This window comes from Melanerpes formicivorus, unplaced genomic scaffold, assembly GCF_026170545.1.
Source record: "Melanerpes formicivorus ecotype bairdi unplaced genomic scaffold, bMelFor1.0.p_v2 SCAF_17, whole genome shotgun sequence".
NCBI classification, from domain to species: domain Eukaryota; kingdom Metazoa; phylum Chordata; class Aves; order Piciformes; family Picidae; genus Melanerpes; species Melanerpes formicivorus.
The window spans coordinates 9172501-9193343 of record NW_027142369.1 but is presented as its reverse complement, the minus strand read 5'-3'; the positions used below and the strand labels follow the sequence as shown (position 1 = coordinate 9193343).

At 38.4% G+C, this 20843-nt stretch overlaps 1 long non-coding RNA gene across 1 annotated transcript in view; it reads left to right on the top strand.

The window, feature by feature from the left end:
* Positions 1-20843, top strand: part of LOC137446366 (uncharacterized) — a 61906-nt gene that overhangs the window by 7930 nt on the left and 33133 nt on the right. Inside the window, exons 2-3 of the long non-coding RNA XR_010988630.1 lie at positions 1699-1774; positions 6776-6852. This is a non-coding gene — a long non-coding RNA (uncharacterized lncRNA). The remainder of the gene's footprint in view (positions 1-1698; positions 1775-6775; positions 6853-20843) is intronic.

Here is a 20843-nt window from a genome sequence, read left to right as displayed (position 1 = left end):
GGATGTTGTGGGACTCATCTCTGCATGCCTATGTATTAAGTACACCTCCTAGTGGCTGTGGAACAAGAGGCAAAAAAACAACACCATGCATACCCTGAGTAAAAGACTGCTGTGAACTGATAGACATCTTTGCCTCACCCTTCTGGATCATCCACTTTTTGCTTGCAGAAATGTTGACATATGAGGGGTAGGTAAAGTCCAAGTTAATATTCACAATGTTTTCAGTGGTGGGTTTCAACACTGAAAATGATCAGCTTCTAATTTTGAGTTTTCTTAAGGTTTCTAATTTCAGTCCTCAAATGTTTTGCACAAAAATCAAAAATTCCTTGTGGTAGTGAGTGAAGAGGACATTTCTGAGGAGACGATTCATTGGATACTTTGACCTGAAAGTCTGGTTTCAGTTCTTGCTCTTTTGCAACCATTCTGTATGACCCCAGACATTCCTTTGAGTTTTGTTTTGGTGCTGGTTTTTTTCTTCTTTTTTTCCCCTAAATAGTGTGACACAGGTCTTGAAGAAATAACAAACGATGTGCAGTATTATATTAGCACAGATACAAACCTATATATCGCATCATTACTGCTCATGATACCTGTGCCAGATATATGCCCATGCCTCAGTCTCTCTGGCTCAAATTCTAAAAAGTATTTGAAGCAGGCTAGGTGCCCAAGTGCTTTCAAGACATGAGCCTTCATTTTCTGTGTCTAAAATACAGATAATAGATGCTATTCATTACCCAGATGGCCTAAGGATGTTCATTAATCACATTAAGATTGTGAGGTGCTCAGCTACTATAAATAGTGGAGTTGCATGAGCTCTGAAGATGGTGGTTGCCTAGGAGATATATGGATCAACACATCCTTACTTTGCCTCACTGTTTCTTGGGGATGGCATTGGCATGCTTTTTACTGATTGGCACCCCCAGATTTTACTGCTGCTCTGGCCAGTACCAAAACCACAAGTAGAACATTACTACAGAAGAGGTGAAAACTGAATCTTCTAATTCACTAATATTCCCTCTCCTGTCTTCCCTATCAGTGTAACGTCTCAACTCTCTGCATTATCAATTAATAGGCTTTAAAATGCCCTTTTGGAAATGTTATCGTTTTTACTTTTAATTAGGGTAGTGCAAAGTGAAAAGCCTGCAAAGCTACCTACTTCTATTCTGCTCTTTAGCAAAATGATAAACAACTCTGCTTTTTAAAACCAATTTATGTAAAAACAACAGTGAAGGCAGAGTGCTTTGCATGTGAAGAACCTTCTTGATGAAGAAAGAGTGCAGTATAGAAGAGCAGAGAATGGGACTGCCTGTCTAATTGGGATGTAGCACAGTACTGAGAATTGCTCAGCTCTATGGTATAGACCCTGAGCTGCTAACAGATATCCTTCTTTAGCTACAAGACTGTGCTTTTAGAGTAAAGAAGATCACAACTCCATCTGTACTGTTGGTGTGATGTACTGAGTGGGAGTTATGTACAGGACAGTGAGAACTGTGAAGTTCAAAAGTGGCCATGGATTTCTTATAAAGAGAATTCTAGAGCTGTTCGACATTGTGGGGTTTTGATTTGTGTTTTGTTTGTTTTGGTTTAGGTTGTTTTTTTTGAAGACTTATCTTGAATGAAGCTTTTACAGTTTTTGATGTGTTCAGTTAACTATACAAAAAGTTGTTTTCCATTTTCACCACCTTTTTTTACTTTTAGACATTAAGCAGAATCCCAAGAGCAAATACACCATGATATGTGGATTTTACTTCTGACTAGAAGAGGGAAAAGTCTGGTAAGAAATACTAATTAAGTGATATTTATATGCCAGTATCCTAAAGTTGGTACATTTGCTCATTCTAACCCTGAACTCTTCCTTTTTGAAGGTTCTTAGCACTGATCCTAAAAGCAGGAAAAAAATCCCAAATTCATAGAGAGCGTAGAGAGCATCTGAAACATTATGAATGTTGATGTGGATGTGGATCTGTTTCCAATATGATTTGCAGTTCCTTAAGGAAGAATATAAGAAAGTAAATCTAGGGCACACCAGCAGCTTGTCCATCCCAGAAACCTGGGTGCATTCTGCCATGAAGTCCCATTCAGAGTGATTGTATTAGGACTATTAGGGGGTACACCTTCACTTAATCCTTTTAGCATCCCTTTATGGGCCTGTGGTCCATGATAAAACAGCCAGATTTAAAGCCTCTTAAAAATGAAGTTGTCTAGGGGAAACACTAACAAGTTCCTTTATTCTGTTAACACTGTTGGGTGCTGTTTTAATAGAGGAGATCCAGTCACACTGTGAAGCAAGAGCAATACATGTCTGCAATATCAGCGTCATGTGAATGAGCTGTCCCAGTACTGCACAGTCTGCCCTTTACTGTATGCAGAGACACATCAATACTGAATATAGTGTGCTAGCAAAACAGAATGGAAATCTTTTAGGTAAAGAATGGCTTTACTGATTGCTTTGCTCTACCAGAATTGGGTGTGTTTTCAGGCATTCTGATAAATGTGTGCTATTTTTCAGCCATTCAGTGTGAAGTACTGTAGGTTTCATATAAAGTTTTATTGCTCACCACAGGCACAAAAGGATTGATGACATTGTTTGGGGATTTCCTAACTTCTGAGACTGCCTCTTTAGCCAGCCTTAATACAGTGTAAGGATGGAATGCTATACTGTGACTCTGTAGCCTACTTTCTACTTTGTATTTTTAGGATCAGTCCACCTGGTTTGGAATAGGGTAGCCAACTGCTGGTTCCATCCACATACCCTCTGAACATCTCTGCTGCCTGAGGACAGATGGATTAGTAGTGATGATGGTGATGATTTGGTAGCTGCTACAGCTATGGGGAACAAGACACAGAATTTAATTTTTTTCATGTTACTACTTATGCTTTTATCTTGTAGTGGCAATGCTGAAGAAGAAGCAAAACCCTGACCATAGAATTGGGGTGTTACTAGTGTCTGAAGTGAGCACATAAATATTGGTCAATCTTTAGTGAAATCTCCTTAAGGTAAAGGGAGTCGAGAGCAGATGATAACATTTTTAAGGTAATCACCTTAACATGCTTGGATGGGGGACCCTCTGAGTGAGGCAAATTCATGTTGAGCCATGACAGTTAACTCTTAGTGAATTTGTAAAATACATTAGGGTTTCTGAAACAGTTATCAAAGATATCACCTATCTCCTGTTCCAACTTAATGAACTAGTCTGATTTCACCCATTCCTGTGTAGGCCTTTTGCATTTTCAGACCTCAGACTTACCAGAACTCAGTTTTACTGGTTCTCAGGTCACATGTTCAGCTGGTGATTTTGTTTATCTGTGTATTAATTTTAAAATTTTCTGTGGGTATAAACATAACCCCCCCAAGCCGTATCATTATCTAAATATCTTGTAATTTCTGCTAGGACTGTCTGTCTACTGACCTGGATTTTAACTACATTGCATCTTGAATCTATTCAAATTGTATTGTAGTTTCATGCAGGATTCTTGTCACTGGTATTTACTAGCTATACGGCACCCTATTCTGTTTTTGATTACTGGGCAAATGCCAAGAATATCTCCCTTAAAATGGATGTTGTTTTCATTGTTGAAAATCTAGCAAAAGGAGTCTGGCACCCTAAGGAATTATGAACATTAAAAGAGTCTTCCATTAAAATAATAATTAAATTTGATCAAAACAAATGTCTGTCCTGATATACCATAGTTTCTGATTTCTTTAAGAAGTGTTCTTAGAAGGTGTTTGTGGGAAGTGACCCTCAATGAAAGATTCAAGGGTGATTCTGTAAGAAAGTAGAAGCAGTGATGCCACCTTACTTTTGTGCTAGGAGAGAGTGGTGTAAAGCTTCAATAGAAACTAGCTCAGAATAAGCCTGAAGAGTTCATATCGTGTATGGAAATTCAGGCTTGGACTACAGGTATGGAGGGGATCCTCCTTCCTGGAAAGGCTCTGCTGAAGAAGAGACAGTGGGCAAAGAATGAAATAAGGAGCTAGGGAATGATGTCTATGTACTCTATCTACTGGTGGCCTTAGACATGGGCAAAGTTGCAGATGCACTGAAGTTTGTAGCAGCCTTGGTTAGGTCTGTGCAGTACCAGACTCCTGTCAGGGAAGCTACAGATGTAGACAGACCAGTAGACAGCAACATGTTGAGCCAACTGGTTCTCCAACAAACTCTTTAAGTCCCCAAGCCTAAAGTTTCCTATTGACTAGTTGCCTCTGAAGGTTTAAAGACAGTCTGTTTTGCACAGATATAGGGACAAAGTTTATGTTCTCTCTCTACTGGTTTTCCTCTTACATTCCTGGCATTTTTATTACTTTCAAAACAAATGCTATTACCCCTAACTTAATCCAAAAAGCAGGGGGAGAATGTGACTCAACAGACATGCATTAAAAACCCCTGGGGGACGTTCACTGCTCTGTTTTTCTGCCTGAATAGATATGTGGGAGGGTAACAATTTGTTGAAAAGTGAGAACATTTAGGGACAGAATCTTCCCAAGAGTGAGTGCTCACACTGCCTACTAAAGCAGCTTGAGGGCAGAATCTGGCCCTTAAATATTGTCAGACATCTGGGCAAACAAAACCAGTTTAGCTCAAGCTACCTTTATTTTTCCTGCTCAGGAAGTGCTCTGTTTAAGATGTCAATTTTTGAAAGTAAAACCTGGGTGAGTGATCAGATCCTTACCCTCCATTCCCTTTGAGGACAGATTTATGTTCTCACTTGAAACCAGCCATCAACTCAAACTGAGATTCACGTGATGCAAACTAGACCTGAGCGTGTGCAAAACAGACCTAGATTTCAAATGGTGAGACTGTGAGACTGAGCATGGGGTAACAACCTGCCTAATCCAAAACCACATAAACCTGCATCTCTCCCTATTATCTTTTTTTTATTAAACTTCCCAATACACCACATTGATTTCAGCTTCTAGAAAGTAATTTGGGCATTTTTCATGAGTTTAATTGTCTTGTCATTATTTTTTGTCACACACTGTCTCACACAGGTGCTGATCCTTTGTACAAAAAATCTTCACAAAACCCTAAAGGAAATAGTTAATCTATAAAATGTGCACTATGCCACAGCCAGTAAAAAGGGGGAAAAAAGATAAAAGGAAAGTAGAGATGAAGAGAAACTAGTGCTATTTCTTGCCGTACAAAGGGCTGCCAAGTACTTTTCATTTACATAGATGACTTAATGATGATTATATGATATTTAAAATTACTGCCACCCTCCAGAGATGCATTAAGTCTTTTATCATATGTCTCTTTTACTATCTATTTCATTGTAAAAATGTAGAGATCATTGGGGGAAAAAAATAGATTGTTGTCAGTCATCAAAAAACAACTCCCTGACCTTTCTGGATAAAAAGAAGAAAAGAAAAGAAAAAAAACGAACAAAAACCCAAGGCATTAACCAAAACCCTTCTACTACTATCAACATGATTTAAATTTACATGAACAAATAAGCTGTTTCACACAATGGAAACAAGTAATAAACTAGGAGGAGAACTGTGACCAGTCTGGGACCTCTTTAAGACCCCTCTGGACTTGGCAGGAGCCTTCTCCTTGTATCTCAGGGACAATCCCACATACTGGTCTAATTACCTTTTTAAAATTCATATCTAGAACCACAGGCTGCCTCATGGGATTAAGCACAGTATGCTTTGCAAATTGAAAATAAGATAGCTGTTTGGAATATATGCTTGGCTCTATGATTACAGCAACAAACAATGGCAAAACATTAATTTACATCTATTATACCAGTAAAAGAAAACCCTGGATTTTCTTTGTGTTATAAGAAAGAGATAAATTTGTGAAAGTGGGATTCTAAAAGGTATAGGCTCTAATGAGGGAGATTCTCTTGTAAAAAGGTAACTGTTATGATGACATCAACTCAGTGTTATGAGCATGTAGTATATCATTAAATTTATTTACCATAAAATGGATTGAGGTTCTTTTAAACAGTAAAACTATTCATAGGGAGACAAAGTTTATATACATATATATCTGTGGTGTGGAAGGCATTTGTGTGAGGTGAAACAGTGCAGAGTGATTGCAACAGCAATCCAGTCATGCCTGGGTCTAGGATTTTAAGAAGTGTTTTATCTGGTAGAAATGAATACAGCATTTACAAATTGAAAATAACTCTGTAAACTCAGATAAGATTGTCTTGGTAATATTTTACCAAGGAAGCAGCTCACCACTGCTTACTTTCAATTAACCATCTAAATTATAGCCTATACAAATAACAATCCCTGCTGTCTTGCCATAAAAAAAAAAAATATATAAAAAAAATATTTAAATGGTTAGACTAGTTCCTAAGAGTTTTGATTCATGTTGCTGAATATGGAAGATCTGTAATCTTCTCCTTGGAGTCCATAGGCTAATGTAACTGCTTGAAAATACTTTTCTTCTGCTGCTGGCAAAGATTTTTTAGTTGGTTTTTTGTTTTTGTTTTTGTTTTTTTTTTTCTGGAATGAATGATAATTCATTATAGATAACCCTTCCTGATTAATTTTGTTTTGGCTTTAACTTCAGAATAAGAATATAAGCAGCAAAAAATCTCCCCAGATAGTAACTATGATGTTATTTTTGGACCCCTTTGTAGTTGATGTTGAGAGAAGCTAAATTTAGAAGCAAGAAAAGAAAAAAAAAATAGATTGCCATCAAAAGTTTTAGCTGTAAGACAAAAGGTGATATTTTATTATTATATCTTGTCTGTGATGAATAATAAATAAGCAAGTTCCTTAGAACCAGTATTCACTGTTTTTCATGTATGTAATCCACAGAACTAACACTCACAGATGGCTGATTGGTCAAACTGAAGAAATTTAATTTGTGTCTGCACATTTCCAGTCATCCTCAGGTAATAAGCTGGTAAATCGGAGATTAAGTACCATGGCATAGAAGCCCTTGCTGTGGCAGTGACTTTGTGAGGGTCTGATGCTAGATAAGAATGAGAATTTCAACAATTTCAGTTATGTGAAGAAATAGTTAAGAGCCTGAAAAGTAGACATAGCTGTTGCAAATGACTATATGTAGCATTTTTTCATCAGCTAGCTCTGGTTCATGACTTTGTAAATCAGTTTCTCTTCCTTCTCTCTGCCTATTTTTTGACTAAGGTTCTGTTTCTTCAGTTTCTGTTCTGGGCTTTTTCACATTCCTGTTGAGAAGTGTTTAATTTAACCTTACTGCCTGTTGCCTGTTGTGGGTTTTATATTTGTTTTGATTTTTCTGTCTTTGACTTTTTTTAACCTAGGGTGTCCAGATACGTCTGGGTTACCAGTGAAGTTCTAACACTTTCACCAACAAGGAGGAATTTTCTTTCAAAGAAATATTACAATTAAAAATTAACTGTGTGCCATTGCACAATATTTATAACATAGTATATATAAAGGCTTTTGGAAAGCTGGATGCTATCAAATACACATGAATGATTTTACTTGCCTTCGTAAATGGATAAACAGTGAATGCACCTCCCTGAAAGCTGTTAGCCTGAGGCAGGAAAGGAGTTTTTCACTCTCCATCATTCTCTTCTGGTTAATAGTGATTTACTACTAGCTAAGCACATGCCCAGTGTTTTAAGGCCGGTGAAGATTACAACCGAAGTCAAAGGGCTTGGTGTACACTGGGATGACTCCATGTCAAAAAGTCAGGTTGATGGTTCACTATCTTGTTGATGAAAGATCTGATTTTTGAAGCATAATGTGATGGTCAGTTTGACCACTTAGGACAAGAATGCCTTCACATTTATTTTCTATATTTAAAGGAAACTTTTTTTCCAGTATTTTATTTTTACCTTTACATTTACAGTCATGAATGGGATACTTTAGCCTTAAACAAAAATAAATTGCACATAAAACTTCCAACACAACTGAAAAAGAAGCCCAAGTCCACAAAACTAAGAATTCCACTGCATCTGTGGATTCGCTAGGATTTTGTCTTAACGGTATAAGTTTGTTCTATACCTTCGCCTAAGCTCCTTCTACAGCTTCAGATGAACCCACGCTCAACCTATGTTAATTTCTCCTCCTGCAAATAAGCTGGAAGCATCTGAAATGCTTCTGTGATTCATACCTTCAGTGTACCATGCAAAGTTTAGCTCTCTAATGCTGGCCAGGTTTGGCCACAGTCATTTATTACAACTGGTATTAGTAAAGGGACAGGCATGCGGTGCAGAAAGGCTTCATGTGCTTCTAACACAGAATAACTGCTGTTGGCTTTCTGTATTCCTTACATAGTTCACAGGAGCATTTTATAAAATCAGAGACAGGCAGAGGGAGTACCTATAAAAAGCACTAACAATTTATTTTATGATTAATTTTTGTAAGTCTCATGAAAAGCAAAAGCCCATGTGCCTCTATTAATACTACACTGCAGGTGTCTGAGAAAAAAACCTTGTTCATTTATTGGATACACTGAAGGAAAACTCTCTTGAAAAGTGGGAGAAACTAGGACTGATGCATTGACCCACAGTATTGCGTTGCTAATATTTTTGCTCATTTGCTGATCTGATTTCAGCTGTCCTTTGACAGAACAGCTATTCACATCGCAGTGAAACAGAAGTGGAATATTCTACATATGCCATAATCTGAGCTACAGCACAGCCATCCAGCTGTGATCTTTCCTGTACCTGAGCAATGTCTCAAGAAAATCCCATGTGTATGCCTATGTGTATGTATACATATATATATGTACAGATTTGTACCAACCCTGCATTGTTACACTTGACTTACTCTTTTTTGTTTTTTAATTACGTTTAAAAAAAAAATCACATTAAGCTGAATCTAATTACTGCAATGTATATTAGAAGCAGGGCACCATCAAAATTTTATTTAAATTAATCAGGTTTTGATTTAAGATATTAAATTCAAATTAATCATGTAAAAATGGAAATGATCCTTGACATGCTTCCAGCTGTGACTTCAGTCTGTTTTCTCGTGTGAGTCACTTTCGGGATGTCTTGAGGGGAACATTACGAAAATTCACGCCGGTGCTATTTCAATTAGAGTTATTTAGCAGGACAGATGTAAAGAATATGGTATAATTAAGAAGGAGATGATGACATGGCTACAGATTTTCAGGATAAAAAAAAAAATTATTAGTGAAAATTGACTACTGGTCATGTAGTCCAAGTTCAAATATGCTGGGGTTAAGCACTGACGTTAATGATGGAATGAGGTCTTTAGATAGACTGCTGGACTCTTTCTCTGGAGCAATTACAGAAATCTTCCCTGGAAATAACTTTGAAGCTTCATTAGCAAGCAGATGATACCTGAGAATATAATTTTAAATGTCTTAAAATAATTTTCCTCCTCCTGGTGTCTAATCTTTCCTGGCCAGCTAACTTCAAAGGCCTTCAGAAAAACCTGGAAGTGACATATAAATGCCGATGTATGAGGACACGCACACAGAGACCTGTATACGAATACACTCAAAGCATTGTTAAACTCATGATGAATATGAGCCGCCAGGAATACCGTAATTTCTTCTACAGTGCTGCTTGAGCAGAATTAGAATCTGTGCTACCTGCACACATCCTGATGGAAACCAGCAAAGGGGATGGGGGCTTTCCCATACAGAGGCTCTGACTTAGTGTTTATTTATTACTCTTTGTACCATCAGCATTTCCACTGTGAAAAATTATACATGCACTGTTTCTTTATTAAAGAATATGGTGACACAAACTATTTTCTCCTATGTGGTGCAATGCCATAAACTTTGGAAGTTATTTCGCAAATTCTTTTGTCTGAAATTAAATCTCCTATGTAAAATTCTGATATTTTCCTACATGAAAAAAGATCAGAGACCTACAATCAGTTCCTTCTTGTACTCATAGATCTTCTGAAAATATGTGTATTTAAACATGCTTGTTATGGTTGCTATCCAGGGCTCTCAGTATATCTTCCCCTCCTACTGGGTAATAGTAAAAACCAAGTTAAATTTTAAAAATGCACAGTACATACTGTGCACCCATAATTATAGATTAAGTATTGATCTCTGTGGTGTTTTTTTTTCCCATGTCTCTTGCAATCTTTCTTTTCCTTCAGTGGTGTCCCATTGACACTTCCCCCTGCAAAGCAGCAGACACCTGAAAATATTTCTGCAACCAAAACTATTGTTTTTAACTAAAAAAAAATCCATGCAATAGATGACAATAAAATAATTTAAACACTTAGCTCTGTATATCTGGCAACATTTTTCAAGAATGGATCCTAGAATTTATAGAAGCTTTGTTTGCTTTTTCAGGGATGCTATATATATTTCAACATACATAAAGGAGGAGCAATGTACCAGACCAAGCATGTCTGGCTATCAATAGTGGATGGCAAGCCAATAGCACATTATACTTGCCATAGCTTACCTATTACACAAATTTAAAGGTGGGAAACTGTCTGCAAACCAGATATACAGGGAGCATAAACTTTTTTGCTGCTGTGGTAGTTGACCATATTGTTACAGTTGAAGGAATGATGTGATTCATTGATGGTTTCTGCTTCCCACTCATACAATATAAACCTATAAAATGATTGCTCTTTAATAGTATTTATAGATGTTTTTAAAACAAACTGTGTGGGAGTTTAATGTAATAATGTTTTCAGCTTTTCAGGAAACAACTTTTTGGAGAAGTGTATGACTGTTTAAATATTAAAAATGTCTCCTAGTAAGAAACATGACTGTAATAGGCAATTTCTGAGAAAGGATGTGAAAAAATATGCTCAACTTATGCATTTATCCTTTTAATTTTTATTACTTTTTTTTTTTTTTTAACTTTTGGCATAACAGCTGTAAAGAACTTTTTTTTTTTTTTTTTTCCTGTGGGCTAGGCTGTTGCTAGGATGACTGAAATGCATTTTCTCATAAGAGATGCACAGGTTCATTCCCCATCAGTTTTTTTTCCCCTTCCTGTTTCCACCTACTTTCCCCACCCCCTTCTCCTCCAGTACAAGAGCATATTGATTATGAATCATAGGTTTTCCCTGATATAACTCCTTACACACATAAAAGATTACACCAAACACAGCAGTGCTCTGTGTGAAATACAGATTAGCCTAAAGATGTTTGCGCATCTCTTTCTCAGTCCTAGGCCTGTATGGGTGGATTCCAGTAACCACAGTGACTCATTTGTAGGATGAAGGCACAAGTTTAGACTGGCTTCTCTGGTCTGTTAGGAACTTGGGTTGACCATCTCAGGAGCAAAATCTCATATACCTGTTAAGTCCCTGTGGTAAAGACAGTTGGGAAGATGTGCAAAAAGTAGCGTGAGACAAGCACAAAAGTCCTCAGGGCAGTGAAGCCTCAGTTCTTACAAGTGGAACTTGGCTTTGTCCATATGGTAAACACAGTGTCATCTCCGACATTACTGTTGTCACCAAACATTAAACTCATGGCATTTGTCAGCAATGCAAGCACAGAGAGGCCTAAAAGCCCAAATTGTAGGAAATGTATGTTTTAAGGAAGTTAAGGCTGAACACCGGACTGCAATCTCACCTGATGATTCTCGGTCTGCAGATCTTTCACATATTTCTGGCACTATTCCGAGGTGTTTGCACAACTTTTCTCAATTTCTTACCTGTAGAATAGTGATCATAATGGCTATAGGAGGTATATACCTTCCTTGTGTCTTTCCAGGCTGGCTAGACTGCAGTGTAGGACTATGAATCTCAGTGTATTGTGTACCAAGGCTCAGTTAAGACTAAAGCCAGTAATGTATGCAAATAATATTGGTAAAAGAACCTATAATTTCTATACTATTTCAAAATTATCATGGAATTTCTAAAATAATTCACAGTTGAAAACTGTTTAAATCAGGGAGCAGTTCAGTGCCTTATTCATATCTGTTGGTCTATGAGGTGGTATGGATCAAATATCTTAATTTCTGGTGTTTCCTCTTAATTTTGAAAAAAAAAAATAAATACAAAAGACAAATACACGCACTATAAAATAATTTTGTTTAGCACATTTATAGTTAGTTTATTTGCCTTAGCCAAAGTATATAAGTTGTTGTATATATCTCATTGGTTTATGACTACAGTGTGACTGATAAAATATAAGCCATAAGGTGTCATGGGACTTTGGAACTGATATGAGGTTAGTATATCAGAAACTTATATATGAAAGTCACAACTTTGCAGCTGGAGCCTTCATTCAGCAGATATGTTGAGGTGTTTCTCTCCAGAGAAACATTATCTCCATTGCCAAAGGCATTTGGGCTGACTTAGCAGGAAAATCTGGTACTTTTGGACAATCCTCCTGAGAAAAAGAGTGAAATCAATACTTTTACCACTTCTGCCCTTTTGTAGGCAGCTTCATGCAACACAACAAAATTAAAATTTAGCTCTTATAGTCTATGCTGTCATTCCTTTCAAAGAAGGAAAGAAACCACACATAACATCTTACAGGGCAGACATGATAATTTTAAAAGTGATTTTCCATGCAACTGGACATGCCCAACGGTTTGGCCTGTGAGCTGGATAAATCTTTTTTAGGTTACTGAGATGTGAATATGCCTGTATAAAAGCATATTTCCCTTAATAACTGATTAAAGAAATTTTCAGAGGAAAGGCCCTCACTTACACAGGTGTAAATGCACAGTATGCAGTGTCAATGGAAGAGCTAGAGTGTGTCAGTAGAAAGCAAGCAGTGAGCTAATTACACTAAAAGAAATCTGTACATTCAGCACACTTTAGTCAGCTCTGTGCAGAACATTGACACAGCACAGTACCCAAGCCACCCAAAATACTGAGACTTACTTTTAATTATAAATCAGGCCCTTAATTCCAGGCCACTCTACTCTAAGGAGCAATAAATATTGACACAAAGTAGAAGTCAATGCTGCAAGTCTTTCCACTGTGGACAGCTAAATAGTCAGGGTAGACCATTTTCCAGGCTTAGTTAGGAGTCATGACATCTTTAGTGTTGTTATTAACACCTGCAGGATTAAAAAAACAAACAAACAAAACCACAACACAACAACAACAACCACCAAAAAACAAAGTTCTTTATTTTATTTTAACAATATGAGCATTTATAACCATCCTGTTTGCCAAGAACACTTTGAAAAAAAGGTTTTTGAAAGGTTTGGTAGAACTTTTTTTTCTTTCTTTTTTGTTTTTCTTTGCTGGATTAAAAACTGACTGGGTAGCTAGGCCCAAAGAGTTGTGGTAAATGGAGTTATGTCCATCTGGTGGCTGGTTACAAGTGCTGTCCCCAAGCATTTGGTATTGGGACCAGTTCTGTTCAATATCTTGATTAATGATTTGGATGAAGGGGTCAAGGGCACTTTCAACAAGTTTGCAGGTGACACTAAATTGAGTGGGAGGGTAGGAAGGCACTACAGAGAGATCTGGACTGGTTAAATTGGTGGTCTGAGGTCAACGGGATGAGGTTTAACATGACCAAGTGCGGAGTCCTGCACTCTGGGCGCAACAACCCCGAGCAATACTATGGATTTGGCGATGAGTGGCTGGAAAGAGGCCTGATGGGAAAGGATCCTGGAATGCTAATGGACAGCCAGCTGAACATGAGCCAATGGTGTGATGCACCCAGGTGGCCAGGAAGATCAACAACATCCTGGCCTGTATCAAAACGAGTGTGTCCAGAAGGAGTAGGAAAGTGATTGTGCCCCTGTACTCAGCCCTGGTAAGGCCACATCCTGAGTGCAGTGTTCAGTTCTGAGTACCACAGTATAGGAAAGACATAGGAGTCCTGGAGCATATCCAGAGAAGGACAGTGAGGAGGGTGTGAGGGCTTTGGAGGATGTGTCATACAAGGAGCATCTGAGGCAGCAGGGGTTGTTTAATCTGGAGAAGAGAAGGCTAAAGGGAGATCTTATTGCTGTCTACAACTACTTGAGAGGAGGTGTAGTGAGGTTGGTATTGGTTGTTTCTCCCAAGTAACTAGTGATAGAACAAGAGAAAGTGGCTTTAAGTTTTTCCAGGGGAGATTTAGATTGGACATTAGGAAAAACTTCTTTACTGAGAGTGTTGAGGCATTGGAACAGGCTACCCAGGGAGGTGGTGGAGTTACCATCCCTGGAGTTGTTTAAGCATGTAGATGTGATGCTTCGGGGCATGGTTTAGTTGCCATGGTGGTTGTGTAGTCTATGATTCCATTCTTCAGGAAACACTTCTTATTTCTAACTTGCCAGGAGAAGTATATGAAATTCATACTCTTCTAGTAACTGTGACATTCAGAACTGAACAATGTATTTGAATTTTGGGAAAAAATGAGATATCCTCTAGACTGAAAACAGTAACGTGGAATAGAGTAGCCTGTCTAGGGGTGTACAAACAGGTACACAAAGACAGATAATTGCATCTGTGCAGAGAAAATGCCAGCATTAGAAACTACCAAAATCAGAAAACTATACTAATTTGCTCTCCAGAACAGAAGTCACAAGGAATCTATTTATATATTTAGGAAAAAAAAAAATATAGATGGGTCAGAGAAAGTTCTCATCACTTTTGAGGTACAGACCATGTGATCTTTGATTTGTAATTATCACCCTGGCATGGCTGAAATTCATGGTAACTGAGACTCTGGTTCACTTTATTTTGAAAGATAATACTTTCTTGTCAGCCTCCAGTTGAATATTGCAAAGTCCTAACATTTTCCTGTGCAGAAAATAAAACTCTAGATTTTTAATTCATTTTTTTTCCCCTGGATTTCCCATCCTTCCAATTTTGATGTGTTTACATGAAGATATTTTTAGGACATTATATTTTTCTACTTTAGTAGCAACACAGAGCTGTGAATAGCTTAAGAATTCAGTGGAACTTTACAGCATCTTAACCTGAGACAGTAGACACCTAATTATAAACTAAGTATAAACTGCAGCCTTGTCAGAGTGATTTTGTTATCCTGATTACATCAATTTTGACCCTTTTTGAGGCTGCATGATTTAGGACATCATGAGTCTAACAACTGAAAACAAGCAGAATACATGTGCTTTTGTCTCACACAAGTCTCTGTATATATTTAGCAATTTAGTCTTCAAAGTAAGCTGGTTTGCTGGTACTATTGCAAGACACATCATTTCTCAGTAGGGCCCACATGTTTGCCTTAATCTGATAGAGTTTTTCTTTTTGTCTTAACCTGCTTCCTTTCTGAGAGAGGTAAGGGAACTTTAGCAGCAGTCGTCAGTAGCAAATGAAGTGGGAGGAAGCAAAGCATAAAAAATAGGCTGGGATTTATAAAAAGAATGTAAAAATCTGTGATTATATAATGATGTACAGAAGATGCCAGCTACCAAAGAAAGCTATGGCATCACTGTTAACTTAGCTAGCTCTGTACTTCTCACTTCTCTGACATAAAGGCAGCTTCTGAAGTAGTTTGAAACCTGTAATCTTTAAGCTACAGGTTCAGAAATGATCCCAAGTACTCAAAGTCCCAACTGAAGAAAGAGAGCCTGTTATCTGAGGGAAAGTCTTCGACCCCAGGTTAACTTTTATTTAGCCTTGGTGAATTAGAAAATGAAATGAGAAGCCATGTAGAGGTAGAGGTCGATGTGGAATATTCCCTGGAGTTTTCTCAATGCACAAAATAAACTAATGAAAAGTGAATGAAACTAAGAGAATTAGTTGTGAATCAATGTTAAATACTGAACAAATTCATACAGGAAAGAAGTCAGAAAGCCTGATGTTTCTTAGTAGAGGAAACTGTCCACATGTAAAATAAATATGGGGTTTCTGATTTCTAGATAAAAGAAAAAGGACGGGAAAGTAGACCTATATCTTTAAATGGTTGTTCTGCTGCTCTGCAAGGACAGATTGTGGCAGCTGTGACCACACACTCCCCATCCTCCTGTTTTGCAGCCATGTGAAGTCAGTAAGGCTGCTGCACTGGGAGCCCTCCTGGTCACAGGTGAGGAGCCTTGCCATCTGCAATACTCAGTAGGCCAATCAAGCTGGCCCTGTGTGAGGTAAGATGGATAGTCTCCCTGTGTGCCCTGAGCTCCCTCTGAAATTTCTGCAGATCAATGTCACTGTGGCTTTTAATTACCCCTCTGCTTCATCATTATTTCATGGACTTTAATATGCCCTGCAGGACACAGCATCACAGAGTACAGATAAACAACCACCAAGCCCTGGTGCCTGTTACAGTGCTGCAGTCACTCTCTAGAGGAAAATGTTATGGTGTCGGGCTCATTTCCCAGAGTACACTGACCTCAGGGTTTCCAGGCCAGTTTCAACCTGAGCTGAGACATGAGGACAGCCACTTCACTATTCTGTTTTGGGCTGAGAGCTCTTACGTTTCATATTAAATTTGTTGTCACCACGCACAGACACATAGTGGCCAGTAAGGTTTTTGCACTTACAAGCTTGTTTGTTTTATGAAGTGGAAACCAACCTTTCCCTGCAGATCTAACACAGTAATCCACAAGTTTTTGACCAAAATGCAGCACAAGAGCTGCATGTAGAAGGCACTGAAGACATCCTGAGAAGTGCCCAAATAGCCTGACACAGCCCTGGGTTCAGAAGTACCTAGTGGCTTGCAAAAATACACATCCTGGAAGGCTACCTGCATCATGGTCTATTGTAGAGGTTATTCTGACATGTTGGCAGTGGTATTTATGGAGTGCAGGGCAGGTTTAAAGAAACAATACTTCCCTGTCCTCTGTATCCTTTCCCAACACCTCCTGGTTACATAAAATTGTCAGGTAAGATTGGAGCAGTTTTAGCTTTTTCATTTTAATTTTTGAACTCGTGTGGCTCATCAGGGAGAGAGCACTTGTCTTGTGGGGACCAAAAACTCACTGGGGAGGGGAAATATACAATGAAAAAAATATCCAAACTTGATTAGAATTCTTTAGAAATCCAATTGCCCAAACCCATATTTTTTGATCAACTAAGAATGTCAGTATAACTTTTGATTACTACTGGGGGAAAGAAAAATAAACTGCCACCCTTGGAAGATACTTCTGGATGTCTGCCACTATGTTTGCAACGTAACATGCAGTAGCTTTGTGATGTACAGCTCTGAGATCTGTGCATCAGCAGTGCAAATTCTCCCTGAGGGGAAAGATCTGCCTTCTCAGACCATCACCCTCAGCCTAGAAGCAGTGCAGAGGGAAGAGGAGCACAGAGAGATAGAAAAGACAAGGCAAACCACAGATGTATGTTCTGCAGAAGTGAACAGACCTGGGAGAGAGCTGCCTGCAGCTCTCTGCATCAATCATTCATGGTACTTCCTCTCTAGCAGTGGAGAGATGAGAGACTATGACAGAGGAGATGCTTAAATATGTGAGTAACTGTAAATACGTGAGTAGCAGTCTTCTTGGGAACACTCCCATGTGGGTTTCTGAAGTACTCATCACTGTGCGTGCTCTACTGGTCCTGCTGCTGGGTATGCATATAGCAGTCACCACATTTTTTGAGGGACAATAGGCAGACGAGTTGCTGTCCTTTATGGTTCTGTAGACAGAATGTGCAGAGGTGCTGCATGTGGGTTGAAGTTCACGTAGGAAGCCTGCAGTAGAAAACTTCTCTGTCACTATTGATCAGCAGATGTCTTTCCTTTCTCTAATGGCTTTCCGTCCACCCTGCTGTGTCCAAGTGATGGGTACAGCTGTCAATCTCCACAGACACATAACCAAGCATGGGAGAAGGTACCACATTGGCTAGATCTAATGGGAATGTGAGCTCCCTTGATAAATCTGTAAAGCACTATCTGTGTCACAAGAATCAGCTGATGGAACTGGAGATGTTGCTTCCTAGCTGTAGTTCTGCTTTCTTTGCAGAAGATAATATGCTCACTTTCGGAGGCAAGTGATATAAGAAACAAGCAGGCTAAGCTGCTACTTTCATCAGTAAGAAAATTCGAGCCTTGATATGGGGAAACTCCATGCCCTTTCTTTCCCTCAAAATTTAATGTTTGAACAGACTCCCTTTGTTCTTTTTCCCTCACTAAAAGCAGCATCATTGGTAGCTGGTACTACCTGACATTACTCTGTGAAGAAGCATGATAGACACAGGTATGAGATAAGTGAATTCCCCATTTCTATTAGGAAGAAAGAAGATCAGTGTGTTCAGTTTTACTAAGAGAAAGGGCCCTTCATTAATTATGCATATCTGGGGTGGATCTACCTTAATTTTACTGATACCAGGAGATTAAAACCAGTTTAAATAGGGTGACCTAAATGCATAGAGCAGGGAGTGGCTCCATGCTAATTGCAATGATGTTATGGAGGCTAAAATTACCATGTGAGGGCAGCGGGGTTAGGTTTTGGTGGTGGGTTTTGTTTGTTTGTTTTTACATGGTATTAATTAGTGAGTTGTGGCCAGTAGAATTCATAGACTCACTAAAGCCTGTGTATCTGAACTTGGTTTCCAGAGCACAGATAATATACATAGTCAACTTATTCCCCTGGGACTGTGTACAAAGCTTTGATAACTCCCGCCTGACTGGATGAGATGCATCCATGGCTGGATGGATAACCTCAAGAACCAGATCAAACTGTACTGCCCAGATCCTCATCTCAGATACTTATCAACCATATCCTTCTGTGTGGAACAGCAATTATGTGTATTTAAATTCAATCTTTGAGCTACTTTGCTTGGATGTGAAGGTTCCTCATCCATGGAGAAAAAAAATGTCGTGTTTTCCCTGGGTAATTAAAATCAAGTGGTCAGTTTAATGAGGACTGAGATACGGAGTTTCCTTTACTTTCAACTATTCTTATTTAGATTAAAAAAAATAGCGGTCATTTTTTTTTAAGAGGAAAAAGAACTCTGAGGTTCCCAAAAGAACAGTCAATACCTTCACATTTTCTGAAAACTTTGCCTCTTAAGGTTGTCTCCTACAAATATGAACTGCTATTTGAAACAAAGGCAAGAAGTCATTGCCAGCTTTGATCTGGATCCTGATATGTGATATAAAAACACCTAAAAGTATAAAGCAGTTGCCTGTTTCAGATAAGGTTTGTGAATGAAACTAGAACTACTGACAACATTTTTGGCTCTGAACTATGCACATTGAGAGAGGAGTCAGTAAGTAAGGAACCATTACCAACAAGCGTATTTCTGAAACTTGGTTTTGAAAGATCACCAAAAATTCGAGACCTATGCAAATAATTTACAGTCAGGTGTAACAATTCAAGTACCCTGAGAGTTTTATCAAGCAAAGTTACTGAAGATGCTTTTGTGTAAAAAAAAAACCAAAGGGGAGTGGGGGGGGTAAGAATAATAACAGGAATATATACCTCTTCCTCTTTATCTCTCTATATTTCAGTTGATTATCTGTAAATTATTTGTGCTCCACTAAACACGCATTGCTGAATTTACCTGGTGTAGCAGGTTAATGCACTGCTTCTCTGTACAACAACACCTCGTCTTTGAGGCACATGGAGGCACATCAGTGATAAGCACGATCCAGCAAACATAAAGGTTGTCATAGAAGGCATCAGCTGTATTTACGCTGGTGATTTGAGAGAGCTGTGGCTTGAACTACAAAGTGGGTTCAGGAAGCACAGATGAAATTAGTACAGAATTTGTGCTCTGGAAGCATACCTAATGTAACTTCATTTGTTAAAGGACATCTAGTTCATGGGACCAGACTTGAATTAATCTGAAGTAGTCCCTCAAAAGACATAAAGCATGGAAATGGACAGCACCAATTGTTTCACTCTAAATGTTTACTCCTGTGGACCAACTACTTGTAAACTGTGCAAGGTGTTATGCTAATACAGAGCAAGAAGATGGTCCTTTGAAGAATTAAAACTGGGGAAGTGGTTTGTGATGGGCCTTTGCTTCCTGATCCAGCCTAATATGTTTCTGGGTGCTGTTTTGGTATCAGAATGTTGTAAATTCATTCATGCAACTTAGCTCTGGGAAGGAGATGGGACCAGAGAGAGGGAATTCCACATGCTTACTTTTCCTTTTTTCTTTGCTGGGTTGAAATGGATGGAAAATAGCCAATAGACTGGAAAAAGTAGAGGCTGGGAGAGTACAGTACTGAACCGATAGCCCAGTGATTTATGACCTTCTTGGGACACTGTGAAGAATAAGTGAGTGACAGATAATCTGCTGACCTGCAGGATAGCTTATTTGCTTTTGTTCAAGCATCAGTTTTCCAGTAGAACTACAGGTTCTAATATTCCTCTGTTGGAACTGAGCCTCCTTATTGTTAAATAAATATGTCAGTCAACAATGACACCAGTTAACAACTCTGGTGAGAGGTATTTGTCTCACTCCAAAGTGGAGCCTGAGAGGAGGCACTGCAGACATTAAGAGGCAGAGACCCGAGGTCATATTACAGAGCTACCTGGAAGTATGGAACTCTGGATGCATTTATACAGATGGAGCTGTGATTTCTCACTCTACATAGTACTTTAACTACTTTTTCCTTAAAGTTTGGAGATGTTTATATTTCCTGTAGTGAGGTTAGTCCTTCTGTTCTGAGGCCTTTTGAGATTTAAAAGGTAAATTATTCTTTTTTTTTCAGAAGAAAAAAAAAAAAGCCTTATTTTGTCCAACTTTATAGATAATTGTACTAATCCTTCACTTGCTTCACTTGCTTACATTCTTCACACTTCCTGTTTATTTTGTGAGATAACTCCTTCTGATTTAGACATTTGACTTCATATAACTGGACTGAGATGATTATGCAGAAGTGTCTAGCAGAGAACTGTGGTGGATGGGCTGGAATGCTCTGTCTTGGTGTAACAACCGTTTCCATTGGATGTATTTAATTTTTAAATAATTTTCATATGCACCACTGAGACAGTGAAGTTAATATCTGCAGGAGGAATGGGAAGAGTGCATCACTGCTAATATTGCTAGTTTCTTTCAAAATGTTTCAAAAATCATAATTCTGTGGAATTGATCAGTGTGAATTCACAATGAATATTCTCAACCA